We start from the raw sequence: 21,212 nt of genomic DNA, 5'->3' as shown, positions 1-21,212 counted from the left end.
CCTTCCCATCCCTGAGTCTGGCGCTGGAAGCCCGTCACTGGCGTCTTGCCACGCGAGTGCCCCTAGACAGCAACACACCCACTGGAAACGCACGTGAACAAAGCTCTCGCCCTGGGAGCCGCCGCCTGCGGTTTCCTAGTCCATTCCAAGCTTCTCCCCGGAGTGCAGGGCGCACACAGGGTTAAGTTAGTCCCCTCCCTGGTAGGAGGCAGAGCTGGGGGAGGGGAAAAGAAGCATACCGTCTCACGCTGGGTATCTTGTAGTTAGTTGTACGTTCAAAACCTGTCGCCTTCACTAGTGAGTTTGGCATCATCCATTGTCATCTCGGAGGAACTAGCGCTCGGAGATAACAACCGTGCTCGCAACCGCTGGCAACCTTCGCGCCGAGGCGCTGAGCTTCCCCCGCTGGGGGTGCGCTTCTGGTCCTTCCACCCGGGAGTTTAGCGGCGGGGAGGTGGCACCTCCTCGCCCGCGACAGTGTCCACCGAGCCCAGGACCAGGGTGGCAGTTCTCAACAATGGGCAGAAGGGACCTCGGCGGCGACCCCTAAAACAATACCATGCCCCGGGAGCCCCGCTGCTGCCGCGCCAGCTTCTTCCCTTTCCACCTCCCCGACCCTGTCGGATTCGGATGAGCCCACTGGGAGGAGACTCGGCCGCCAGGTAAAGAGACTGCGGTGCCAGGTGAAGTTTCTAATAGCCGCCCTAGCAGCCGCGAAGCGGGCATCACGCTCTTTGGGGGAAGATATATTTATTTTTTAACTGGGGAGGGAATCACCCTGATGGGATATTCTAGACTTTTTCCTTTACCAGGAGAGAAATTAGGCTCCCGACTTTAGGGACGTCTATCTGCAGGTCCAATCCGCCTTCTTTAAGGAGTTTTGTAATGGCTCAGGGTCAAAAAGCAAAAATGATTGCCTGCTGGATGTATAGGTCTTAAAGGAGGATTTCCAGACCCTTAAGCCTGCTGGAGTACAGCCTCCCATTTCGTCAGAAAGAATCTCTTAACTTCCACGATTAACAACCTCCTTTTCCATCTACTTTTAATGCTACCAGCGTTATTATCAAGTGGTTATATCTAAAGCCACCAGCCCGCTCCATTCCCTCAATCCAAGATCGTTTAGCCGCTAAGAGGAAGCGGAAACTAATTCGTTTTCTTTTCATTTGGGGAGAGGGGATGCTTTTCCCCAAACCGAGTCTATCCCGAGCCCTTTTGGTTCTCTGGGGCTGGCGGTCACTCAGCTGGGGCCACTGCGCCTTCCTGAAGCGAAGGAGAGGGTGGCGAAGACGCGAGGCACAAGAATAGCCGAACTGTGGTCGCGTTCTGGCTCCGCTTGCGTTGGACGCAGAGATGGGGCGGGTAACGCCCCCAGGCGCTGAATGCAGGGACAAGAAGACCGGTAGAGTGGCTGAAGCAAGGCCTAGCAAGCTGCCACCGGGTCGCTGCTAGAGCCCCAACCTCCTGGAAAGATCCTTCCGCCGTGCTGACCAGTCCAGTGCGCTCCCCAGCTCTTTCAGAGTCGGCATGATCACTTCTCTTTCTTTGATAATTAGGCCCAAGATCGAGGTGCCGAGTTGAGACCCAGGCACTTAAGAGGATAAGGGAGCCCTCTGGGGAACAGGGTGACTGGAGCGGGTTGAATCCACACTTGACTCCTGGAAAACTCCTGGAGCATGTGAAACAGTTGCCGGTGGAGACTGAAGCCACCGCTGCTGTGGTCTCTGGCGCTTGCTCCAGGAACCTCCCAGCAAGATGGCACTTACTGTTTCTCTGTGATTAGCTCCACCATCCTCTCCCCTTCCTTCCCTGGATAATTATTAGTTACACTCTGGGAGTTTGGGTAGAGGACGGGCTATGCATATCTAAGTTCAAGCGTTTTCTAGTCACCTTTGCATGATACAACAGAACAGCGGCAGGCGCTCAAGCATTCGAGTAGTGTGTATGAGTGTGTGTGCACGTGTGAGCGCGTGTGTCAACGTGTGCCTGGGTGGGTCCATGCGTGGCTTAGGAGACAAATCTGGCGTTTTTCCAAGTCGTCTTAACCTTACTTAGGCTTTCAAACACATAAAGGCAGTAGACACAACAGGGATGCGAAGGAAATAAAAACAATCGGAGAAGGGGTGCCAAGTGACTCAGGCTTTGAACTGAAGACAGGGAGTGCGGTCTCGCCTGGGCGCGTCCGGAAATCATCTCCAGCCGGTTACAGGCACCGCCCCCGTCCTACTTCATTGCCCACGGAGCTAAGAGGATCCCTAGAGTGTTGGTCCGGGGTTAAACTTGCGGATTGCATCTCCCTTGGCCTCACTGACAGCGCGTCTAGGCGCAGCCCAGCGCTTGGCGCGGGCTCGTTCTCCCTCTTCTGTTCAGATTCAGCCTCTCTCCGGACTTGTTAAAACATGACAGCAACTTACTGGAGGCAGGAAGAGCAGCAATGAAACGAAGAGCAAACCAGTTCCCGTCCCCCGTTCCGCACCTCGCAAAGAAAAAGACATACCCCTCGGTTATCTCAGATTATTCTTTACTTACTCTTTGCAAAGAGATTGAGAATTGGAAATGCTGTTTATATACAAATTAGGTTTCTTTTGCTGTCCAGTCTGTCTCCAAAGTCTTTGAGGCTGAATTTTGGCTGTCCACTGAAATCTGTGGGGAAATTGACCCACCCCCACCCCACCAGCTGCAGCCAGGGTAATAGGAGAAAGTAGAGGTGTTTAAAATGGTCATATCAAACTCTAGTTTATTCCCCAATTAAAGTTTAAAAAGGTCCGGAATGAAGGAACCTGTAATGGGGTGGAGATGGGGGTGGGGCAAATCATCAAGGTTGCCTGCATTTGAAATAACGCCATTTTGGTTCAGAGGCTTGCTATATTTTTACCCTCAAATCTCAGGTTTCGATCCTTTCTCGGAATCAAAGTAATAGATCCTCTCTCCTGGAAGTACAGCATTAGCCGACTTGGGGGAAATCGCCTTTCAGGGTTCGGACGCTGGAAGTATTTCTAAAAACTGTGGGTAGGGAGGGCATGTGCATAGTAGAAAACCCAGAGGCAGCGTGCAGGGTCAAGGTGGTATCCGCGGGGTTAGCCCCAATGCTCTGGAACTCTCTCCAGGAAAGAGAGGGTTAAAATTCGAGTCAGACTTTGCCTCTTGGAAAGCTTTGGGCAGCAGCCGCTCCTCCCCAGCATTCTTTAAACCAGAAAAGTGGGAGGGACTCCGCAAGGGAGGAAGAGAAAGGGGGGGGGGGAGAGAAAGAGGGCTCTAGGAGTGGAGAGCGCGCCAGAGCGCGAGGGACGGAGGGAGAGGAGGAGCGCGGGAGCCGCGGAGGCGATCCCGCGAATTCATTACTGTAAACATCTCCCGGGGGTGTCAGCAGGGGTGGGGGTGGAGGCCTCAGCGCCTACATTAGCCAGACCGCCTCAGATTGAGGCAGCAGTTTGGTCAGAGCAGCCTCCACATCCGCGCTGGGCGGGCGCAGCACTTGGAGCGAGCCCCGCGCCCGCCCCCGCGCAGATCCGCACGCAGTTTCGCCGGGTCCGCACACACGCGTCGGAGGAGCGCCCGCCTGGCTCTTCCGCCGACCCCCGGGGTTCTCGGTCTCCCAGGAGTCCGGGTGCCTCCTGGCCGTTTTCCACCGCTTTCACCGCCCGCCCTACTTTTTTCGGGGTTCCTTGGCTTAGCCGAGGCTGTGAGAAGGAAGGCAGAGGAGGCGAGGAGGCGGGAGCCAGGGCGGCCCGAGCCGAGAGAAAGTGGCATGCCCGAGCCCTGGAGGCGGAGGTGGCGGAGGACGGGGGAAGACGATGCCGCGCATCCGTAGGGGAAGTAGGCGAGAGCGAGCGAGGCGAGTGGGGCGCCCGGGCGCCTACAGGCTGCGGGGAGGCGCGCATCGCTCTGAGGCTCCGGCCTCCGCTCCCCCGTGCCCCGACGCTGCAGGCGACAGGGCTCGGCTCCAGCAGCCTCCGCCGTCGCCGCCGCCGCCACCCGGAGGACTAAGCAAAAGTTTGGATCTTGGGGAGGGCGCAGCGCTGAGCGGGATTACCACCAGGGTTGGAAGGAGACCTCGAGAACCTTCGCAGGTAAAGCACTTCCCCAGCCTTCTCTTTCTGTACCCCTCTGCTTTCCCTCAGACCCTTTCCTAGCGCTCGCCAGGCTTGGGTCAAAGTGAGAGGGAGATGAAGTTCAAGATGCCGGAGATGGGTACGTAGCGCTAGGATCTTACATGTGCCCGATGGGCAGCTGTGCCCGGCGCAGATGCCCCTGGTAGTGAATGATAACCCTCAGCCCCCAGATGGTGCCTCATCTTGTATGGCTCTTTGGAAATCTGGAAAGTGAATCCAGGGGCTTTTAGTATTCCTCAATCCAGGGAAATGATTGATGGATTTCACTTACCCCGCCCGCTCAAACCTCTCATCCCTATTTAGCATCTTTAAAAAAAGAAAGAAAGAAAGAAATTCAAGCCCACTCTTAATTTGCCTGCTTGGTTTTGCTTCCTCAGAACAACAAATATGGGGAGGTGTGTGCAAATTGACTGCAAAGAGGCAAAAAAATCTTTCCCTTTTGACATCCCTGGAGTCCTCCCCTCTTCCATTCACCTTCTGGCGTCATATAATAGGAACTTTAGAACTCACATTTTCATTGAGGGGGCTAAGATGAAACGGGTTAGCTTTTGGAAATGTGAATTTTCAGTATGTGTGTGTGTGTGTGTGTGTGTGTGTGTGTATGTGTGTGTCTGTCTGTCTTAGAGGGAGAGGGTTCCTGGTTGCAGAGGGCCAGTTTCCCCCCCTCCCCTCTTAATGGCCTGACGCATGATGGTGCCAGGGAATTGAGTGGCCATGTGGGTGCACTGAGGCTGTGGGCCCAAGAGAAGGTAGTCATGTCTCTGGAACAGTGGCCGGCCTTACTTAAGCTGAGAAAATAGCTGCCATTCATTCTCAGAGCCAAAAGATTCCAGCTCCAACTTCTCAATGCCTACTTCAACCCCCCATAGAGTTTTGAGTTGGAAAGCACCTCAACGTTTGCTGCTGCTATCGTCTTTATTATTATGATCATTATTAATTCACCTGAAAACTCATCATGCTTTCTCCTTTGAATGGAAAACAGTCTCTAAGAGCTTTTGATTAATTTTAATGGAGGGAATCTCATGTAAAGCTTACTGTAAGCTAATCAAGTAAGTGCAAGGCACAAATCCGTGTAAATGCAGGAGTGCAAGGTGCTGATTAGATTTCTTTACATGCTGCATTTGCTATGCAAAGCCTCTTCTAAATGGGAGCTATTGCTCCCCATTCAGCTGGGAGGCTCTTTAATCACACAGGGTTTCAGGGAGCTTTGGAGCATGTCCACTGCTTACAGGCTTATTGCTAGATTTATTATGTCTAACTTCCCCCAGCCAAAAGCTAATATGAAGGCTAGCTCCCATATCGTGACTTAGATTGTCTATAGACTTAACTGGTATGACCTTATTAAATCTCTAGTGAAAGGATCCCCCAAACATTTGAGGTAAATAGAATGCAGGTTGGCATCTGTCCAGGGATATATTTAGTTGTTGTTTGAATGTAAAAATTTAGGTCAGTGTCTAAAATGTTAGAACTGGATTATTATTATTATTTCAATCTCTAAGCAACATGTGCCAGATAGGGATGATCGGCAGGTTACCATATTGCAAGAGAATTAATGTTTGGATGATAAATATACATGCCAAGAAAAGTTGCTTTTTCCCACAAAATGTTATTACTCCGAAAAACACAACCTCTCTTCCAGCTCTCCTGGAAAACCTGTAACAAGATAGGGTTAAACTATCTAATTTTTTAATAATCACAGATGACAGTGCAGCACCATACTATCACATTGAGTTGCAAATATCTGTGACTGGAGGAGGTTTGAAGATGGGATTTTAAACAGGATTCCATGTCCCTGCCAGTAGGTATATGAAATTGTAAAAAGAATTGGACTAGGTATACTGTAACAGAACCCATTACAAACCTAGCATGGAAAGAATGCTAGTTTAAAAAAAAATTGCTGTGTCCTAACACTTTGATAGTTTCATTACATTTTTAGAAATTCCAGGTGATGCTTTTAACAAAAGAAAGTAGATTCCCAAATTACAACATGCTGGGATAGATACCCTGAGTCCCCAGGTTTTTCCTGTATACCAGGCTTCTTGATGTGATCTTATCCTAGTGTGACTTTAACCGTCTGGATCTAATTTGAACCCTCTCTGATGCCCTATTACATTTATATTCTGGCTTGCTGGAGAGTTTGATTTAGGATTTATACGTGTCTCCCTAAATCAACTTTATATTTTCCCAGTTTGAACCTGGGGTTTCAGGAAAGGCTCAAGTATGTCTGATTCTTGAAGTCTTATTCTGGAGAGACTCAGTGTGAGCATCTAATCTAGTTTGACTCTTCAGCTCCTTACTTTATCAGGAAGAATTGCTGCTTCTGCGATCAGCAGCTTCTGAAGTTAAAAAACTGCCAGGGTGCCAAGCGGCTTTAGGTTTTGCTCTCTGTTTAGAAGATTCAAGAAAGGTCAAGGTGATGAAATATTATTTGAATTCAGGTCACACCTTTCTAGATAATCGTCTTTTGGTATCTTTTCTTTATTTTTAATTCAAGTTCATTTTTCACTAGATTGCTTTAATAACTATGTGGTTTCTGCCACAGTGATTCAAATCCAGTCCATTAGTGACCTCTATCTGCGAGAAGTGAATACTCATTGTTTTTCTTCTTCTCATCAGTCTGCAGATGTGGGGGGTGGGAACCCACCCGTTTCCTAGTTCTTTCTGAATGTTTCAGTTTTTCTAATGTGATTTTTCTAATACGGAGTTCAGTATGGCTAATGATATTGAGTAGCAGCAATACAAATATGATGGACTAATACTGAGTCCACTAAATGGTTATTCCATAGAGCACTGACAATATGATCAACATAAATAAAACCCCAGTGCTGTCCATTGCCAGTAAGAGGATTGCACGGCCGGGTAGACTGTTGTTTTGGGACTCACAGTGCTGCTGTATATAAGTGAAATTTTATTGTCCCTAAGTGCTTACATAACAAGGGAAACTTGAGACTAGCCCAGAACATATATGTGGTAACTAGACTTCATAGTAGCCGTATGTATGTCTTTAAATTTAGTCTGCTTCTGCTGTGAACTTGTGGTACAGATCAAGGACAAAGTAGAGTGTGAGAAGAGTATTTATAAACAGATGGTCCTTTTAAGGAGACTTTTAAAAATTGGATTCCAAATCCTGCTTTGTCTTTGGAGGGTTTTCCGATCGAATTTTCAATTCTATAAATGCTAACTGAAGACAAAGTTTACTGAATTTCTAGGGTGGGCGGATACCATTATCTGACATTTTCCAGATGGTTTTTGATGTAGTGGTATTTGGGGATATGGAATTTTTAGGAGGTTTTCTTTCTTTTCCCTTGGGCAGGTTTTTACGCAAAAGACATTTTTAAAGACCAATTATTGTTATTATTGAAGTTAAGCAACCCTTCTAGTACCTCCGCCAACTTTCTTGCCTTTCTTGCCTGCCACAGTTCTTTGCTTTTGTGAAATTATATTTTTCTTCCAAGACTATATTGTTGGAGAGAGGAGTAGGAGTGTCACTCCTTTCAGTAATAAGCTACCTCTAATTAAGTATCTGTTTATAGTAACGTGTGCACGTACATTGCACATTTACACACATGCGCGCGCATGTCGCACACTCACACGCATGCATGCACTCACATACACATGCATGCGTGCGCACGTGCGCGCACACACACACACACACACACACACACACACCAAAAGCCATTATCAGACAAAAATTCTCTTCAAATTTTTAAGTATGTTTCTTTTTTAAGGGCTATGACACAAATATTGTAATAAAAATATCCTGTGTTCTGATGAATACAGAGACTTATTTCAGTCGGGTGAAACAGTAAAACACTGTATTAGCAAAATAATCAGTGGTATTTTGAGTACATGGTCAAAATCTGTTAGAAACTTTATTTCCCCCCTCCTCCCTTGGTGAATTTCTCATCCACTGGTCTTTTTGGTTTTCTTTGATTCCTTCTACTGTGGCTCTTTGAAGTGATTGAAAATTAAACAGTAGCTACTTTTTAGGGAAATTCATCATGCTATGTTCAGGATTCCAGAGGAGTTAATGATGCAGAAAAAGTCCTGTAAAACATCTTTCTAAAAGAAGTCCTTCTCTTGCAGGCTTCCCACTTACTGGCCTCCCGTACCGTTTGCAGTGAATTGGAACTCCATTATTTATTTATTTTTCAAATACTGCCTCTAACTTAATTTAATGTGGGATGTGTTTCTACGAAAGTGTATAGTGCCATGTGTCCCGATTCACCTGAACAAAGCAGTGTCATTGTTACCGATCTGCAGTAAGGGAAGGTTAAAGAAAAAATCCTGATATAATTTGGGAAGTCAAAAGGCCACATTCATGATTCTCAAACACTGCTCACTTATTCTGCTAATACCTAGGAAGGCCATACTTTTTCTGGCAGCTGAATGGTTAAAGATCTCAGCCCTTTTTTGAGGCATTCACAAAATAAATCTGTGGAGCTGCTAACCATTAGGTGCTCATTAGAACTGATTTTTTTTTTAACATTTTTTATTTTTTCCCTTACTTTCTTTTCAGGTTGCTTTTAAGGGAATGTGCAAGAAACTTGGAAAAACGTCTTCTGTTCTCCTCAGTCCACAGCTCATATTGTTGTATTTGGGTTCGCTTTATTAGAGCTTTCAAGATACAGATAAAAGAATCTCCCATATGAACCTTTTAAGAACCTGAGGGCTTTGGGATTTAAACCCACTGAAAAATATCAGGTCCCAAAGTTCATAGATGCTATTAGGCCTCAGAACACTGAAACTACCTTTAATGGGGAGTAAAAGAGCAGCAGTTCCTAAAATCAGTTCACGAATAGACTGTCCATTGAAGTCACCAGGGGTCATGTGGCTGGATGGAAAACACTGAACACATATCAGTCCTGAAATAGGTTCACATGTTGGTGTCACTCTCGGCCCCAGCTGCCTAGGAGTGTCACTTTCATGAGACTCCAGTGTCATAACAGTCTCTGTGCTAGTTTTCTCTCCTACTTTGCTCCCACAGTTGGACTCAAATAATTAGACAGAAATAATGCAGGGAATTGTGATTCTTAACCACAACATGGGATACAGAGAAGATGAGTTGTAATTTGTATCATATATATTAGATAAAGGGGAGGTGAGAGATGAAGGCAAATAGTTTGGATAAGTATGGACCACAGAGGTTCCAGGGAACTCTTTTTAAGACAGATTTAAAAATACTTTCATATACTCTTCATAACCCAGTGCTTATGTTTTCCACTTCTCACACAAGCAATTTCACTTATATCTTCCATCTGACTCGGTGAGTTGGTGCCTGACTTCCAACTGGGTTGCTGGAGACACAAAGAAGCTAAGGGCTATCTGACTGCACAGACTTTGATGACTAACACTTATTTTACTTTTTATTACAAATATATAGAGTTCTCAAGATACAGTTTTACAGTTTAGAAGTTTTATTCTTTTTGTGTTTTGGTATGGAAGATTGAACCCAGGAGTGATTAACCACTGAGCCACATCCCCAGCCCTTTTTATTTTATTTTATTTTATTATTGTTTCTTGAGACAAGGTCTTGCTCAGTTGCTTAGGGCCTCATAAATTGCTGAGCCTGACTTTGAATTTGTGATCCTCCTGCCTCAGCCTTCCGAGCCTCTGGAAAGAAGCTTCATTCTTTACATACCTGCCGCAGACTGGCTGGGCACAATTCAGGAGCCACTTGTCAAAAGAAACTAACTTTATTTTTAAAGTTTTGCTGGCAGCTGGAAGTTTGCTGGGGCCCCTTCGGCTGTGGCTCTCAACACATACCTACCCCAAAGAATCAGAGTTGGGTACATTTATTAAAAAAGTAGAAAATATTGCAATCATAGAAATGTTTAGATTTAAAAATAGTAGCATTTAACTATTTCTCAAACATTGTATTTTATATTAGAGTACAGGTTTGCCTCTTCTGAATAATTTTATGATGCAGGTATTTGACCTTTTTTTTATTGGTTGTTCAAAACATTACAATGCTCTTGACATATCATATTTCTTACATTTGATTCAAGTGGGGTATGAACTCCCATTTTTACCACATATACAGATTGCAGATTCACATTGGTAAGGAGGGAAAAACAGGAAATTGTTTTAGAAGAAAGAAAAGAATATCTGCATTTTCATGTCAGCACAGCCTTCCTTTATTTGCCTTCCTTTATTCGACCTTGTATGAATTGCTTAATCTCCAGGAGACTTAATTTCCCCTTTGCAGAGTTCAACAGAGTTGTTGAGGGTCAAATAAGATTAATGTGTGTGAAAATGCCTCAGTAACAATACAAACTCTTATTCTCAAAAGCAGGCCTCATTCAGGTTGATGGTGTTTATCATTGCGTGATTGTCTTGTGCTAAAACAGGCTCAGCTTTATCTAATTAGGATTATAACCTCGACCCAGTACTTGCCCTTCAGGAGCTTTTGTTCTTGTGGGTGGGGTTTCCCTCAATTTGTAACTTGTCTGATGGCCCTTGGCATCATTTTTTTTTTTTTTTCCTATTCATTTAATGCTGGGTACTCTCCTTCTGTGAGTTTGCTCTATTTTGTTGCAGGCATCCTTTCCAAGGATAGAGGGTAATTAGGGTGAGTTGAGTTCAAGGGCCAAACTTTCCTTCTTGAAGCTTTGGCTTGTTGATGGAAACCAAATTCGTCAAGGATGAATTTCATGGAGGATCTTATTTTGGATCAAACCATTAACATTCCCTGACTGAAGCTTATTTTTCTTTTTGACCAAGTTTGAACTTTAGCCATTCAAGTTAACCTTTTGTAAAAGCAGTGTCATTAGTAGAAACTATGATGATTAAAAAAAAATTATCTTGCAAAATAAACCAGACTAGTAACAAAAGACCACCACTTTGGCAAATTTCTTTCATTTCATTTAGCAGTAAACGGAAAGATAAGATTTATTATAATTCCAACATATATGCCAAAGCTAGGCCTTATTTTGATGTTGTTACTGTCACTAAATCCTGGTAGGCCAATTCTTTATAATTTATTTCTGTGTATTTTGTTCAGTTGTATTTTTACAATTGTCAGATCTGAGACATTTTTAATTTTGAGTGTTTCAATTTTAGTCTTGCTTAATGTTGTTAATTTGCTTATATTGAAGTGTTTGTAAATGTTAGTTCTTAATTATTTTATTGTTGTTTTGTTGAAGGCTTCAGAAAAACATGCACTTATAAAATGTGAATTTATAAAATATATGATCATGATTAGATCATGATTCTTGGTCAGAATGCATGTTTACTCAGTGATTTGAAATATAAATCTGTAATTAACAATGTTCTTTACCATTTCTGATTTGCTATTTGCCAAGTTCTGAAGCTTGCTTTTCTTTTTCAAGTTAACTAATTTTTTTGTAATACATTGTAAAGTACATGGCCATAGAAATACATTTTAACATGAAAAATTACAGAGTTTGGTCAAATTAATCTAAGTTCCTTTTGTTCCAGCAGTGTTGAATGCTATAATAATATTTTTAAAAAGACAGTGTTTCTATTACTTTGAAGAGTTCTACCCAAAGAAATGAGAAGAATCTGTAGGCAACTGTTTGGGGAATTAGTATGTGTATCTTTGAAATGCACAAATCCAAGAGTTCAGTACTATGAGGAGGGACTGCTCTTTTACCCCAAACCTAAGTGCTGCTAATTTACCCCATATCTCCTTGCTTGGCATAAAATAATGAAATAATCCAAATTTTAATTGAAGATTTTTCCTCCAAATAGGCTGTAGGGCAATGTAAATGGAGAAAAACATGAAGTTATATCAGAAATGATACTTTTGTGTGAGGAGCCCGGTCCTCCTGTCCGAGATGTCCTTCTTGTAGAATCGGGAGCCATATACCACATGGTGAAGAGAGCTTCGGCTTTCATTCAAGACCATGTGTGGCACTTAGCATGCACCAGGCAGGGACTCCAGTCATGGATGACCTGGGCTAGACAGGAGAGTCTGCACATAGTGAGCAGGAAGCTGCTAAGCAGTGAGGAGACACAAAACCTAATTCCGTGGCAGTTTCATACATGATTGAAGACAGTGAAGTCAACACTGATAATGTGCCAGGAATTCATAGGATTAGTGCAAAGAACTCTGCCTTTGAAGAGGGATCCTCCAGGTTCCAGTGCTAGCTAGAAGTCTAGTTCATTTTATAAATAGGACCCCCAATTTAAATGTCTCTTAGTCTTTGTCATTTCAAATAGAAAGTGGGCAGGACTGGGGCTGTAGCTCAGCAGTAGAGCGCAGGCTTGGCATGCATGAGGTAGGGGAGGATGGAAACAAGGCTCCTCTCAGGAGGGGATTCGGAAAGGGGGGTCAGCAAGGTTCTGCCTAACTTGGACTTTTTTCTTCCTTAAAAGCACAATTGTTGTTAATTAAGAGGTTTGTCCCCAAATGTACCTAATGCTGATGACCAGTGCCTGCAGCCTGCAAGAATTCCTATGTCTAGACTGAGACTCAGAGCATAGTGAGCTGTGGTTATGACGTCTCTGCCAAAGTACAGAGATGTTTATCAAAGTGAATTTTAAACACCTTGCCTTCACAATTTCCTTGGCAGAGTCATGAGGATATTTTATTGTAGATTAATGCATAAATTATTGTTACCCTTACTTAACACTTATTCTGTCCTTACAGAATGATTGTACCTTGCTTGTATAATGATAGACGATAGAGTTGGAATGATGTGATTGGGTATTCCATCAGCCCAGTGTGGAAATATTTTCTTGCAGAAGGTAATTTTCAATTAATTTCAGTAAAGGAGCTTCTTACTATGTCTGCAGCAAACACTTCTGAACAAGTACAGTGCTAGATGCACTGGTCAAATGCATAATTATAATTTATCCTTATAATTTCATGTATGCATTAGTTTAATTTCTGCACTCTAGTCAATAATTGAAATTAATCTATTTTTTATTTTTTTACATTGTGAATCTGTAAATTTTTTGATTTAGAAATGTTATTTATTGCGAGGTTAGGCATGCCCCAGACCTCCAAGATGGCAAATACAGTAGCTTTTCCTGTTAAGATCACATAATATATAATGTAATATAAATACATATAATTAATCAAATTGGAACAGCAAGAAGCAGGCACTTGAGTATACTTTATAAGCTGTTAACATCTTAGTAAGTAGCTTCTGAACCAACATTCAACCCAACATAAAACAATAAGACCTTGTTTTGCTACTTTAGAAAATGTAAGAGAGATTAAAATTCCTTGGGAAATGGTTTTTTTAAAAAAAACATTTCTTTTACCCAAATAGGTAAGGAACAAGTCCAGTAGTGCTGACAGCAATGGAATTTAAAACTCTATTCTAATAACCTCAGTCTCCAAGGAATGCCAGGCAGACATCCGTTCAAGTCTTGAGCTTGTAGCTGAGGATTTGACAAAGGTTGAGTCCTTACCAAGCTAAGCCTTGTGCTAGGTATTTGGGATACTCTTGTAAAAACGCTTATCCCTGCTTATCAAGAATTCTGATGGGTTAGACTGCAATCCCCCTTCTACAGAGTTCATTCATTTATGTGAATTAACAGGAAGAGATGGTTAAAAATACAGGTTCCAAGTCCCTAACTGGAGATGTTGACTTACTAAGGCTTTAGTGGAGCCCAGGAATGTGGATTCTTGAAAGTTCTGAGATCAGGAATCATTGACCTGTATAATTTTTAGAATATTTCTCTGAACTAGAGATTCAGTGGTTTTATAATCTAGTTGAAAGTCACTTATGAATTTCTGGGAGTAAATTGTGGGTGTATTTTGCCACTTAGGAAATATTGCTCAATTTAACTCTACTCTTCTAGAAAAGAACCTACAGAGGAGCCAGCTCTCGGGGCTGCTTCACTCTTGGCAATAGTGGAACACCCTAAACTATCATAATGTTCTTGCATTCCCAATTTCCTTAAAAGAACAAAAAATGCAAATTACATAATGTTCTTCAGTCACCTGCATCTTGGATGCCCTCTCCTTATGGATAAAGTTATCCAGATGTGTGTCCTGTCATGTGAGATCTTTGTCTCCATCTCAAACTAGCACTCAGACATTGTTTTCAAACTCCTGTTCCCTATAGTGCACCCACATTCCGAAGATGGTAAGGCATGACTCTCTTAATTCTTAGCCTTTCCCATGCTATTTATTCTTTCCATAGAACATAAACTCCTTTTGGCAAAATCTTTTTCTTTTAAGTCCCACATGGATACCACCTTCCTTCCCAGTCAGAAGGAACCACTCCTCTTCTGGGCTCCTACAGCATTCTCTGTAAACCTTGGTTGGTTTCCTGTTCATGTTGTCCTCTCATGTATCTGTTTACATGTCTGTTTCTCCCACTAGACTCCATGAACTTTGACTTATTCATTCTGTCTCTCTGGTGCTGATAGATGTGCCCATTGCACCAAGGTCTGCATAAATGTAATTGAATGAATAAATGTGTAATCACACCAGCCCAGCTATGAAGACAAGATGTTCGTAGTCTAGGGAGAGGGACTGTTTCCTCAGAAGTGCTTTTGCATCACTATAGATGGGTTGCCCAAGAGAAATAAATGCAGTTACTACCTTTCTGCTTTACTCTATATATCTTAGTTCAGAAATATCTGCTGGTTAACCCAGTCCAAACCATGCATGAGATAATTCACATGCCATACTGGATAGATCTGTGTAAAGAAGAAATAATTTTGCTTCATGTTCTATCTTTCTTGGCACCAAATAAAACTGTCAGTTAAGTAGATGGTCACACAGGTGTATTTTTTCCCCCTTTTACAGACTTTAAAATTTAAATTTTAAATATTTAATCATAGCTTTAATTTTATGAATCTGCCCTGGCAAAATTGAAGAGAGCAAAGCAAAAACTTGTGAAAATTGGTGCATTTGCTTTTTCTGTTTTGCTCTTTGTTTTTATTTCGTTTATTTTACTTAGGCATATTCTTTTCCTGATGGAGATCTCTGAGGAGCAAGGATCCTCCAAGGAAGAGAAAAGAAGACTAGAAATCCCAACTCCTTAATCGCTCTGTCTCCACAGAGAAGGATGCGTTAGTCTTCATGAGGGCAAATTGAAGGGCATAAGAAGGTTATGGTACATTCTAAATTTATGTAGTTTAATATGATTTAACCATTAATCATGATGGTGACAGAAGTTGGGCTTTAGGTCTTCATGAGGACCAAAAGTCAATTATAACAACTTGGCTACTCTCATGGTGAATTATCAATTAATGGACAGAGATGGCTCCTGTGTAGGTGGTGTAGGTGGTGAGCACCACTTAAACACATCTCAGTCCCCATCTTTTGTTTTTCAGCAAAATTTTCAGTGTGTAAATGTATGGAAGAGGGTAGAGTGTATTTTGATATGCCTTTCCTTGGCTGTCCATACATTGTCATCACTCTCTACTATAGCAGGAAAGACAGGGACTAACACCTGAGATGGTGTTTGAGAAACCACTCATCTTTCAACACTGGGGCTCCCACCATCCCAGAGTTTTAATGCTGATTGTGTGATACTGTTTAGAAACAATGTGCTCTTCTGTCTTGAATGACACCGAGTATTAGCAAGGCCACATTCTCATCCAGAGGATCAATAAGGATAATAACAAAGATAATGGTATTAATAATAATGGTATTGATTGTATACAGGTTTTTTTTTTTTTTTTTAGAATGCTGCTTATGCAGTTCATTTACATTATCACATTTAAATCTTCATAAAACCCCTGTGAGGTGGGTTCTGTTGTTAAATACCAGGAATAGTCCCATCCTACACACAGGGAAACTGAACTAGATTGGCTGGGGTTGCTTATTTTATTTTATAGTTATAATTAATTATTTTTACATGATGAGTGAGCCCCACATCGTTTGTAACATCAACTGTCATTTGTCCCTGAGTTAAAAATGGAATCCAGAAGGGATGGCTCACTGTTCAGTGGTTATGAGTGGAAAGCTGCTCAATGGTATCTACCTTCCATATTTGACTTTTCTAGTAGATAACTATCTAAGGTGCCATCATGAAGCCTTTGCCATTTTGGAGTGAACGAATATTCTTGAGTCTCTTTATAATGTCTTTCTGTAAAGTGGAAATTGTGAAAAGAACCCCTAAATCGAAAATAAAGCACATTTTCAACAGAAATGAGAGTCTGTGGGTAAAGTGTAGTGATCAAGGACTACATTTATAATAGAGGCAATTCACCATTATTTTCCCTCACCCTTTTCCCAGCAACACTAATACGTAGTTAAATGGATTGATTTGAGATTCGCCCCTTTTTCCCTGTGAAGGTGATAATGGACAGCGAAATGACCAGAGGGCAGATAATAGCAGAAAGCATGTAGCCTCTGAGGGAGTCTGGGAATAATGGAGAATTGGCAGTGTTATAAATAGCCTGATTCACTGCTTCAATATCTATGTAATTGCTTAGGCGGTAGACTTCTATTGGGTGAAAAAATGACCCAGGCATGGACTGGGAAAGGCTTGTTCCACATTGATGGTTTGAAAATAAGCATGACATGAACCTTTTTGCCTTATTGAAGTAGATTTTTTGTTTTTGGTTGGGGGAGTACTAGAGATTGAACCCAGGGACATTTCACCACATCCCAGCACTTTTTATTTTTCATTGTGAGACAGGGTCTCCCTAAGTTGCTTTGAACTTGTGATCTTCCAGCCTCAGCCTGCGGAGCCCCTGGGATTAAAGACGTGTACCATCAAGCCCAACTTGAAGTGGGTTTTTGACCATCCCTTGGTTTTTTACTTTCTACCAACATACTCATCTTTGCACCTACAAAAGTTGCTTTTCTTTTTAACTTCAGCATTGCAGTTAAAACCCTCCACTTATTTGCCCATGGTATTTATGTATAAAAATTAATAATACTGCCAAAATTAAATGATCCATTCCTTAACTTCTTCATTTCCCGAGATGGCATGTAGTTTCTGTCACTTCTAGGTTCCTTTGTTACCACATCCCCATTATCTGTCACGAGGTGATTGTGGTCCATTTCTGACTTGGTTCAGTCTGGATTCATTTAAGGAGTCCATGGGTTTAGTGTAGGGTTGTTTGTGATGGCAGTGAGTTCCCAGGTGCAGGAGCAGTTTAGAGAGGGGGTCCATAGCCAGCTCTACCACCCCACGGAAACACCAGCTCTGTTGGGATTGATGGGAAATTCTGTGATGTTTCTGTCTACTGGCATGTACTGCATAGAATCAAAACATTTGCTAGACTTTGTAGCTGGAAAATGATCAGACAATGTGAGAGAAACCTGACATGCCAGTGTTGCTCCGGCTTAACTAACGGCTAGGTTTGTCTAGACCACATGCATCTGCAAAAGGTAAGTCTGGGGTGTGGTGTCTCTCTTCTCTCCCCAATTTCTAGTGCTGAACTCACTTGGATTTTCTGGACCTCAGTGTCAGAGTGTTTTAGATTGAACTATTCATTCTCAGTGAAGTTGCCCTCAAGCTCAACCCACATTTCTTACAGAACAAGACAGGCTGCTCCAACCACCGCTTCAAGTTGTCTTTCTCACTCCCTCTCATTCTTCTTCATTTGTCCCATTCATGCATTTTGAAGAAATTCTGTCTTTCTTGCCTTTTCACATTTGTCCCACTGTGGTCATTGTATTGAAACCTAGTGGATCCCTTTTGTCTCTCCACCTCTGATCTGTACACTGGTTACCTGAGTCTTTCCTATTCCTGTGTTAACATCACTGTCCATTCCTCATGTGGTCAAGTCTAAACATCTAAGCCTCACACCCAAGTTCTTTCTGAAGCTTTCTCTACTCTTTCAAAGAAAGCTTTATCTACTCTTTTCTCTTCTGAACTAGATTTAGGCTGTGTGCTTACCTTTATGTTTATAGTAGGCTCAATGTGGGTCTGCATTTCCCCCGAATGCTTTGCTTTTGCTATGTGGCTGAGCTCATTTAGAGCAAAGGCCTTGCTGAAATTAACTCACATGACTGAACCTAACCTGCCTCTGTGAAACCTCCAGTACAGTACAAGGCATGTCCCTCCTTGTGTAGACTTGTTCCTATCAAGCTTTAAATGTTGAACAAATTAATATTCACAAAGTTTTCACAAATAACCCCCATGTATATGATTTTCCAGATGATCTAATAGAAGAAGTTTCCTTTGTTCTCTTCATGGAATACTCTCTGAAAGCAGTGCGGTCTCTTGCTTTGAAAACAGGAAGGTAGAACATTCCAACAGCATCGTGAGCCCTCTGTTTATATTTGTAAGACCTGTACTCTTTCCAGGCCTCTAGGCAAAAGCAAATAGAAATAATCAGAGGCATTAGAACTTGATTATGTTGAATTGGATTCTTATAACCAAGCCTTGATAGCCAAAATTAGTGGTGTGGTAGTTTATTCTGAAAGAGATGCTTGTGATATTGCAAAACCATAGACTGCAGCTTGCTGGAATCTTTGAAGACATCTGGATGTTTGGACAAATGCAATAATCACATGCTTTTAATTATCTCCATAATAAAAAGAGAGCTCTGTATGAAGACATGGGGGTGGGGTGTAGAACAGGGAGTTTGGATTTAGACTGGATTTGAATCCTGATTCTGCCTCAAGAGCTTAGCATGACTTTAGCATGTTGCTTCATTTTAGGGGTCTACTTCTTCCATTTTTGTGGAGAGAAAAAAAATACACGATGATTATGACATGTAGGATGCGTGACATCTGGCACACATCTAGAGTACTGGTATGCGTACCTGTGTACCATAGCCTTCGCCATTCAACTTGAAACAACATGAGGACTGGGCCTTGTGAACAGCTCTTGATAAGGTGGTTTTGTAAGATTGTTAACATTTTCCCCAAAGGATGTGTCTCCGGGGCCACAGTATATCCTGCCTAATTAATCCATAACAGTACTAATTTCTGGGTCTCAGAGGAAGCAGTCACCTTGGAAACAGTCACCACTCTGTCTCACTGAAGACACTCACTGTTGAAGGACTCTTAATATCACTTCTCTTTCTGGGAAAGAGGAATCATGTCATGAGTCTCTTCACCTCAAATACTGTGGAGATCAGGGATTATTGGGAAGGAATTACCCAAACAAAGTGCTCTTCAGAACAACCACCTGTACAGGAAGCTGGTTTCTCAGCGAAGAAAAGAGTGGTTTTTTCTACTAAGTTTCAGGTTGTCACTCTAAGTGAGAAAATAGCAACATTCATGATATATTCTGCGGGGACAATGCTGTGAGTGTTTTTCCACTGGGTGGAATTCTCAAGTAGGAGCTTCTAAGAATGAACATTTACTCTTAGAGAACCCTAGGGAACGTCTATTAGGAAACAGGTAGATGACAGCATGGGAACCAGTGCAAAAAGGGAAGCAAAGAGTAACTGGTTCCCTCCAGCTCCCAGTGGGGAAATGTGATGTGATGTGGGGCACATTTCTCCTCATTTAGCATGAAGGATCAATGTAATTATAATCAGCCAATGAATATTTTTTCCTTTTCTGCATAATATTAATATCACTTAAAGTTTTGACTATTTTTCCATGTTCAAGCTCTGTAGTCATTCAGAATTCTATATTTTTAGACTTCTTTTCTGGTGCTTGGTATTTTTAGACTTTACCTAGATTTCAATTTAAAGGTTTATCCACAATCTAGAAGTTAAATGTTGGAAGATAAAGAAGGATCTATAGAACATACTTTTTAAAAACAAAACAAAAAAATCAAAAAAGGTATTAGAGCTAATACTTGATTGTGCATATATATGTGTGCATATATATGTATATATATTAATTTTTTTCTTGGAAGGATTGATCTAATTTGATGTACTTTCGAAATCTGGAAGGGGTTTCCACGAAACATTTCAGCATTTCTTACATCACCGATCTTTAAAATAACAAGAATGATTATCTGATGGTTTAGTTGTAATTTGGCCTTCTCATGACAAGTATTCAAAGCAGGTTGGCTGCCTCTGCCCCTCTTGTTCCTTGATTCAGTACTGCTAAATTATTAATGGGATTTCTATGAAAATATATAGCCAATAGATTTCTGAAACAATCAGTATTCAGATAATTCTCCCTAAAGTAATTCTTCTCCTTAAGATAATTCTTAAGATAATTGCAGATAATGAAATCTAGTGATGAATTTCCAGTTTTGTTTAACTAGCAGTTTGGATTGGATTGTGATTCACCTTTTTATCAGAACTTCTAATACAAATATGATGGGATCTAATCTTCATATCCAATCTTCATATCCTATTTACTTCTCTCTTTGAAATTAGGAGAACCTCGCTGGTGGTGGAGTGGCAGTTGGTATTGGTGAAAGGTGGTAAATGGGGCTGCTTTGCCATTATTGAAGTAATAAAAGAAAAAAAGATTGTCTGGAAAGATTAGGAAACCAGCTGGGGGCCTGGAGGGGGGAACTTGGAAAAACCCAGCCATGGTAATAATAGAAATAACCTTTTAGCTGGGCATGGTGGCATATATCTATAATCCCAGTGTCTTGGGAGGTTGAGTCAAGAGAACTGAAAGTTCAAAGCCAACCTCAGAAACTTAGTGAGGCCCTAAGCAATTTAGCAAAACCCTGTCTCAAAACTCAAAATAAAAAAATAAACAGGGCTGCGGAAGGGGCTCAGTGGCTAAGCATTCCTGGGTTCATTCTGCAGTACCAAAAAAAAAAAAAAGAAAGAAAAAAATCTGTTAGCATTTTCTTTCTGTATATATAAGCTTGTATTTCTCAATAAAGGGTATTTATTGATAATTCATTTTTTAAAAAATGAACATTTTTTTCACATTACTCTATCATTTAACTCTTGAAAGCCCAAGTGATAACAACAGCTGCTCCAGTGTCACCTTCATTTCTCCTGTATAATAGGAGGGGCCAGGAGGAGTAAGACCTGTGGCCCTTGGCAAATCTAAACACAACTCTTGGTAGATGGACTCTCTAGCATACACCCATGTTAGAATTTAGTGGACCAGATGTGAATTCCAGCTCTACTCCTATCTGACTCTGAAAACTTGAGCAAATTATGTGTTTTATGTACTCTCCTGTAAAATGAAGATTTTTATACATTATAGAGACCCCATAAAGCTTAGATGAAATAAGATCTGCCAAGTATTCTGAACAGTAGGATCTTATATATAGTACCAACGACAATATATTATTTGGCTAATTAACTCTGTATCCTAAGTTCTTTAATAAATGAGTG

At 41.9% G+C, this 21,212-nt stretch overlaps 1 protein-coding gene across 2 annotated transcripts in view; it reads left to right on the top strand.

Annotated features, from left to right (window-relative positions):
* Positions 1-585: 585 nt before the first annotated feature.
* Flrt2 (fibronectin leucine rich transmembrane protein 2) overlaps positions 586-21,212 on the top strand; it is an 89,224-nt gene continuing 68,597 nt past the window's right edge. Inside the window, exon 1 of one of the 2 annotated variants that reach the window (XM_076849784.2) lies at positions 586-662. The gene's annotated coding sequence lies outside the window, so the exon portion shown is untranslated. Of the gene's footprint in view, positions 663-3,939; positions 4,068-21,212 lie in introns of those variants that run through there. The other variant, XM_076849783.2, reaches the window with a different exon arrangement.

This window comes from Callospermophilus lateralis, chromosome 3, assembly GCF_048772815.1.
Source record: "Callospermophilus lateralis isolate mCalLat2 chromosome 3, mCalLat2.hap1, whole genome shotgun sequence".
NCBI classification, from domain to species: Eukaryota; Metazoa; Chordata; class Mammalia; order Rodentia; family Sciuridae; genus Callospermophilus; species Callospermophilus lateralis.
This window is presented reverse-complemented; position numbering and strand designations above follow the sequence as displayed.